This window comes from Leptosomus discolor, chromosome 16, assembly GCF_034619465.1.
Source record: "Leptosomus discolor isolate bLepDis1 chromosome 16, bLepDis1.hap2, whole genome shotgun sequence".
Lineage (NCBI taxonomy): Eukaryota > Metazoa > Chordata > Aves > Leptosomiformes > Leptosomidae > Leptosomus > Leptosomus discolor.
Genome location: NC_141406.1, coordinates 9,743,520 through 9,749,519, shown reverse-complemented (window position 1 = coordinate 9,749,519; position 6,000 = coordinate 9,743,520).

Below are 6,000 nucleotides of genomic sequence, written 5' to 3'. Positions count from 1 at the left end.
AATGCCCAAGTCCAACTCTGGCAGTTATTAGAACAACTAAAAGAACTGGTAAAGATGTCACAGACCAGCAGCCAACCCCAAACAAAGACAGCTCAGAGGAGTTTAATTTCTAGAGTCACTGCATCGCTGCAAGGCCCAGAGGCACCAAGGCAGCTGGCACTACCAGTGCTGGAGAGAAGCCACTGGACACAGTAAACTGATTCAGTTTTTACATATCTCCTTCAGCTAATTCTCACATGTACTTTTCTGTTTAAATCAATGAGATGATTAGGAATGACTTGCTTGTGGCAGCACTGCAGGAGTTTACTAGTATGCCATAACAGAAAAGAAGAAAGAGGGGCACTAGGGAATCTTATGGCCACCAGAAACATGCTGCTCCATCTTGGGGGTTTGCTTCCATTATACTGATAAATTATGTCAGCTACAGGATAAAACAAGGCATCTTTATCAGCAACAACATACTCTAATTGGAATTTTTAGAAAAATTACTTGCTTAAGAGGTCACTCAACACTATTAGGAATATGCATTACTTTGTGTATAGAATAGAACGGAGTGTTTTCATAGTATAGCATATTTTGACTAAATTTATCTCCGTATTCTGACAGTGTAAAGTTGATTTAGCACTATGCCTGTCAGTTATTTAGAATGGTAATTCTATCTTCCAGCTGGGGAATAAAGCTTTAATAAAAATATTTATGGAACACATGATTTTTCTTAACGATACCCAAGTTGCGCAGACTCAACTTACAGTAGCTAAGCAAAACACCACCCAAAACAATTACAATCAATTCTTTTCAATCTATCGGCAGTTAGATTTGAAACATTAACAAGTGACAAACTGGGAACCCTTATAGCAAAGTCACTGAAATCAAACCAGCATAAGTGAAAACATGGACTGTTCAGAAATCTGAAAGGACTATGCTGCAACTGCTTCGACTAGGCATCCTTAATACCTTATGCTGCTTTGGTCATGTCTTTTACTCAAATGCTTAAAAAGTCACTTCTTGACAACTTCGAGAAAGTGACATTTAAAAACGCGGTCAGGGGAAATAAAATAAAAACAGACAAGATTCAGCAAAGAGACCATTCATCTTCCACAAATGAGCAGGTGGAGAAAACAGTGCAGAGTTACAAAAACAAAGGAAGAACCAATTGAGCAAACAAAGAACATATGGTCCAGATAAACCATTGCACCATCTGCCTCCATTTGCAAGGGAAATGGCAGAGTTGGGAGTAAATCTATTTTTTTGAGCAGTGGCTGGACAGCTTCTCATCCCACAAGGACTACTGCTCTCTGAAACAAGGCATTCGTGGAAGAACTACCCCTATTTACTTAGAAAAAGCTTATGTTCCAGCTCTTGGCTGCTCTCATCTAAAGCCTTGCTATCTTGCTTCCTTCCAAATCGCACATCTCGCAAAACATACCTAGCAGTCCTAAATCAGGAATAACTTGCTGTGACAACTAAAGTAACTGTTATAGTTGGCTGGCATTCAACAGACATGGCTATAAGATTCACAGAAGTGTCAACTGAAAAAAAAAAATCAGTTTCATCCACAACTTAAATGAAGGCCTGTATTTATCCAGTAAACAGCAAAGAAAATTAATGAAAGAATGAAATGAGTGTTGTCCCTCCAGGGCTGAGGCTGTTTTAGAGGTAGATCATCTCTACCTTTCTCCATAGGAAAAGCTAAAGATGATAGCCAAGCCTTTTGGGAAGTGTACATACTCATCAAAAGCATTTGGAAAAGAACACCATTTTCTTGACAGCTACTCAACGAAGGACTATTATTTATCTCTAGGAATGACCAATCTGTTGTTGCAGTGTCAGCTTTTATTTGAGGAATACATCACAATACATCAATGCAGATGTGCAAGCATGCAAGCTATTCTGACAACTGTCATCTTCAATTACTCTTTTCCTACCTACCTCGGTCTTCTTGTCTTAACCTGTTGTAATGGATTCTAAAATCCCTCCTGGGATCCTGGCATCTTGTAAGACTCCCTGGCAAAAAGGGATTCCAGCCTGTGTCAAGTGGGTCTGTGACTTGGGGCAATCAGCACAGGAGGTACTTGAAAGAAAAAGAGAGTATAAAACACAAGTGGCTCAAGTGTAGCCCAGAGACCTGTTTATGTGCATTCCTAAGCTGTATTGCTGTAAGTTAAAAATGATATTTAAAATTACTCCTGATTTTTTACCCCAGCTTTTGTCTCCAGCAAGCAAATTTGGCATATTTTCACCCAGGGATGTTAGTAGAGGGGTAGCAGTGGTTCCATTGGTACTCTGCCTTCTTCTAAAACCATATGAAGACTAAGCTCTGACGCAATAAGAGCACACACAGACTAGAAGTAGAGACCAGGCAGCTACTCTAGCACTGAATTGAGCTCCTATCAGAAATTCCTGTGAAAAACCGACTGGGAGTTAAAATAACATTCATCTATTTTCAACCACTTGGAAATCAATCAATAGATTTGTACTATTGGCAGGGAAGATTCAGTCCACCTGTCTTCTGACAGGTCTGCTGATTTGGAGAATAGCAGAGCTTTTTTCTTTTCAGGAGAATATTTTGTCTGGCTATAAGTCCAAGGAATTCTCCGAGAAGACAGGTCAGCGTGATATTCAGCTAAATGTCTGCCATTAAAACAGAAATATGCACTTCCTCTATATAGAAGTAATTGTTATTCCTAGTGGCTTTGAAGGGTCTCCACAGCATGGTAGTGTAGGTTTTAGTTCTGCCAGGTGATGCAATTCATATGCATCTTGTATTGCAACCTGAACTACACAGGCTTTGAGGAGGCAGAATGCTTGCGTTGGAAGATTTTTAAGCACCTTTAGAGTTATTACAGGTGTGATCTAGAAAGTTTGCTGCATAAACATCCTCCAATGCCAGTGGGAGAACTATGATATACTAAACTGTCTTGTATCCCAGAACACAGGAAATTGTGACCTTTTGAGCAGCATTTAATTCTCTTCCCTTCATACCAGACTTACCTATTCTGTTTAAGAACAGATTGTTACTTTCCCAGTTTCTTCACATTCAATCTTCATTATAATCTAATCAATACATGGCCCTTGTCCCCTTGTAATCAGCTTTGCCAATAGTTCCAGATGCATGATCAATGCCTGTATTTCTTAAACCTTTAACACTTTGCTGTTGCATTGTTCAGCACACCAGATCAGCTGCTGATGCAAACTTCATACACACCTGTCCCTAAAGGACCACAATTTTCCCTGGGAAAGATGACTAAGAAATTCTTGAAAATATTTTTTTATATTCATACTTATAAAAGCAACTAGAAAAAACAGGAATTCTATAAGGACTCTCAACCAGCTATTATTATTCTTGTTATTTTTTACTCCTGCCCTTACAACAGAAGAAATAAATACTGCTATTTTCTTCCTATACCTGTTCTGCTTTCAGAACAATCTTATTTTTACCGCCTTCCTCTAAGATATATCTTAATTTCTAATTATTGTTTTCTGTTCCATTTTATTTCCATTAGTTTTTTAAGAATAGGAAAAAGGTGAAGTCTATGCTGTTTTGACTATGCATGATCATCCTTAATCACGCAACACTCCCAGCTATTTTCAGCATACACATATTTCTCAGGACCCAACCGATACACTTTATCTCCTTCGCAGGGTCTTCTGAATTTCTTCATTAATGTGCATTTTAAACAATATAGTTTGCATTAAATGACGAGCTTGTCAGACAATGAAAGCAGTCAGCTTTTTGTGTATATCCAGCTATGTGACAAAACATTGTCCCTGTGGCAGGCAAGTAGTATGTCTGCATTAGAACAGCATTAGACCTAGGCCTGATAACAGGATGCATCCATACTGGCAGAGTAGCACATTAACACAGCTACGCTGTCTGAGGTCCAAAAATAATGCTGCCATCCCTCTGAGTATCAGAGCACTGTGCCAGGTAGCACAGCAACACTACAGAAAAAACTCAGACTTTCAGTTGTGGTTTCTAGAGGGATAATAATAGCTCAAGCATGCAATTAAGCAAATTAATCAAATCAAATATTTTTGAGACTTTATGCTAACTAAAGAGAGAAAAAGCTTTTAAAGACTAATTTTATTTTCTATGTTTTCATATCTTGCCTGGGGTACCAGAAAGTTGTAGTTGCCCTGCTTTGAGTGCCTCCTTTCAGTGTTCATTTATATACACACACTGCCCAATTCTTACAGTTACAGGAGTGAGTATCCTCTGCCTCTACTGACTGTCTCTTTTGGACTAGGTAAACCCAACCACAAATTGACCTATTCTTTCTTAGTTAAGGCAATAATTCTGCTTTACAGTTACCACAGGCAGCAACATTTAATCACCTATTTGAATTTATTCACTTTTATTTAGGCACGCTGCACCTCCACCATGCTGTAACTGATGTGGTTCAGGAAATCATTTGCTTTAAGGGGAGGTAAGTGTCCTTGGCATTTGTAAGGCAGTTATCACCATCAGGTGTTTTCACTGAAATCACAGGGCTAACTGCTCATTACAACTGCAATTCATATCAAGTTTAACTTCCAACATGATATAAATTCAATGTATCATGTTGGGCCATAGAACAATACATTTACCTGCCTGGTTTCAAGGTTCATCTTCATTAGAACTTGTATTCCACAGTTAGCTACAATAAATCAGCTCCACCAAAAAAAAAGGCTTCAGTAGCAGCAGGTTTCCAGCCTCTGTTTCAACCCATCTCTACCTGTAATTAATGCTTCATCATTGTCCTTTAGGGAGAACATCTGTTTTCACAGATCATGCTAATGCTTGATTAAATGCAACTGTCTTTACTGTTCCCCAAAACATATTTGGCAGATCCTAAACATATTGTATCAGATTTTTCAGGAGGTTTTTACAACTATTTTCCTACAGTCTTTACCATTCCATTTGCAGATCCCAGGCAACTTCTTTTTTCATTAGCTTACAAGGAATTTTTTCATTAGCTGACAAGGAATTACCATCCTACTTTCACTGCCTAGAGACAGAGCTGCAGTATGAGACCATTATCATTATTATGTTATCATTACTCTCAATTACACTAAGCTACAGTTACAAATAGTGCATGATATCACTATTAGCACCACACCTATTATTACTGAGGAAAGTAGTGTGAAGATAACTAGCAAAGGGATATTAAGACTTGAAACAAGCATTCTATGATTGAATACAAACTTGCCTACAGACACAATGCAGAAAGTGCAGTCAAATTTGACCTCAGTTTACCTACCCACTTCCCTTCCAAATTGCACTGAACTGCAGCAGCTTGTCTTTTGCTCTGGGGAGCACTGTCTCACAAGATGCCAGTGGTGTCAGGAGCTTGCCTCTTCATGGACAGTACCAACAATTCCAATTTGCAGAGATGATGATATCACCGAAACGAAAAGAAATGCTACTGATTAGCTTCAGAGACCAAAACTAACCTCCTGAGCGTAGCGGGAAACAGCCAAACAGCTCTCCCATAAAGTATGAAAGACATGTGAAACCAAAAGACACACCATGGTCTAACCGGGCAATGTCATGCCATACCAAGGAAAACCACAGACTATTTTCCCATCTCTGTGCAGGAAAACAGCAGCTGTGACTTCAAGCTTGTGGCACCTGTCTGAGCTCTCATGAACCTGAGGGTGGAACACAAATAGCAGGTCATGCTCTAATTTAGCCTCTAATAACAGCTGTCTGGGCTTCATTGACTCACTTCACCTTTCTGCTTGCCCCATGCTGTGGGTAGAATGGGGCTAAACACCAGGGATGGAACAGCTGTACCAAGGCAAACTCCTGAATGAAGTCTAAGCCTATGCTATTGTTGCAAACACATCACAAAAAATCTCATCCATTAACACAGCTTATAAGTACTTAGATTGTTTGCCCCACTGTAGGTATTAAAAGGCTGGTTCAGAACCTCATTCCTCTAATGCTTTAAAAAAAAGTCTTTTTGCTGTACCTTCCTAACAGCAGCACTGTGAATTAATAAATTCCCAGCACCTACA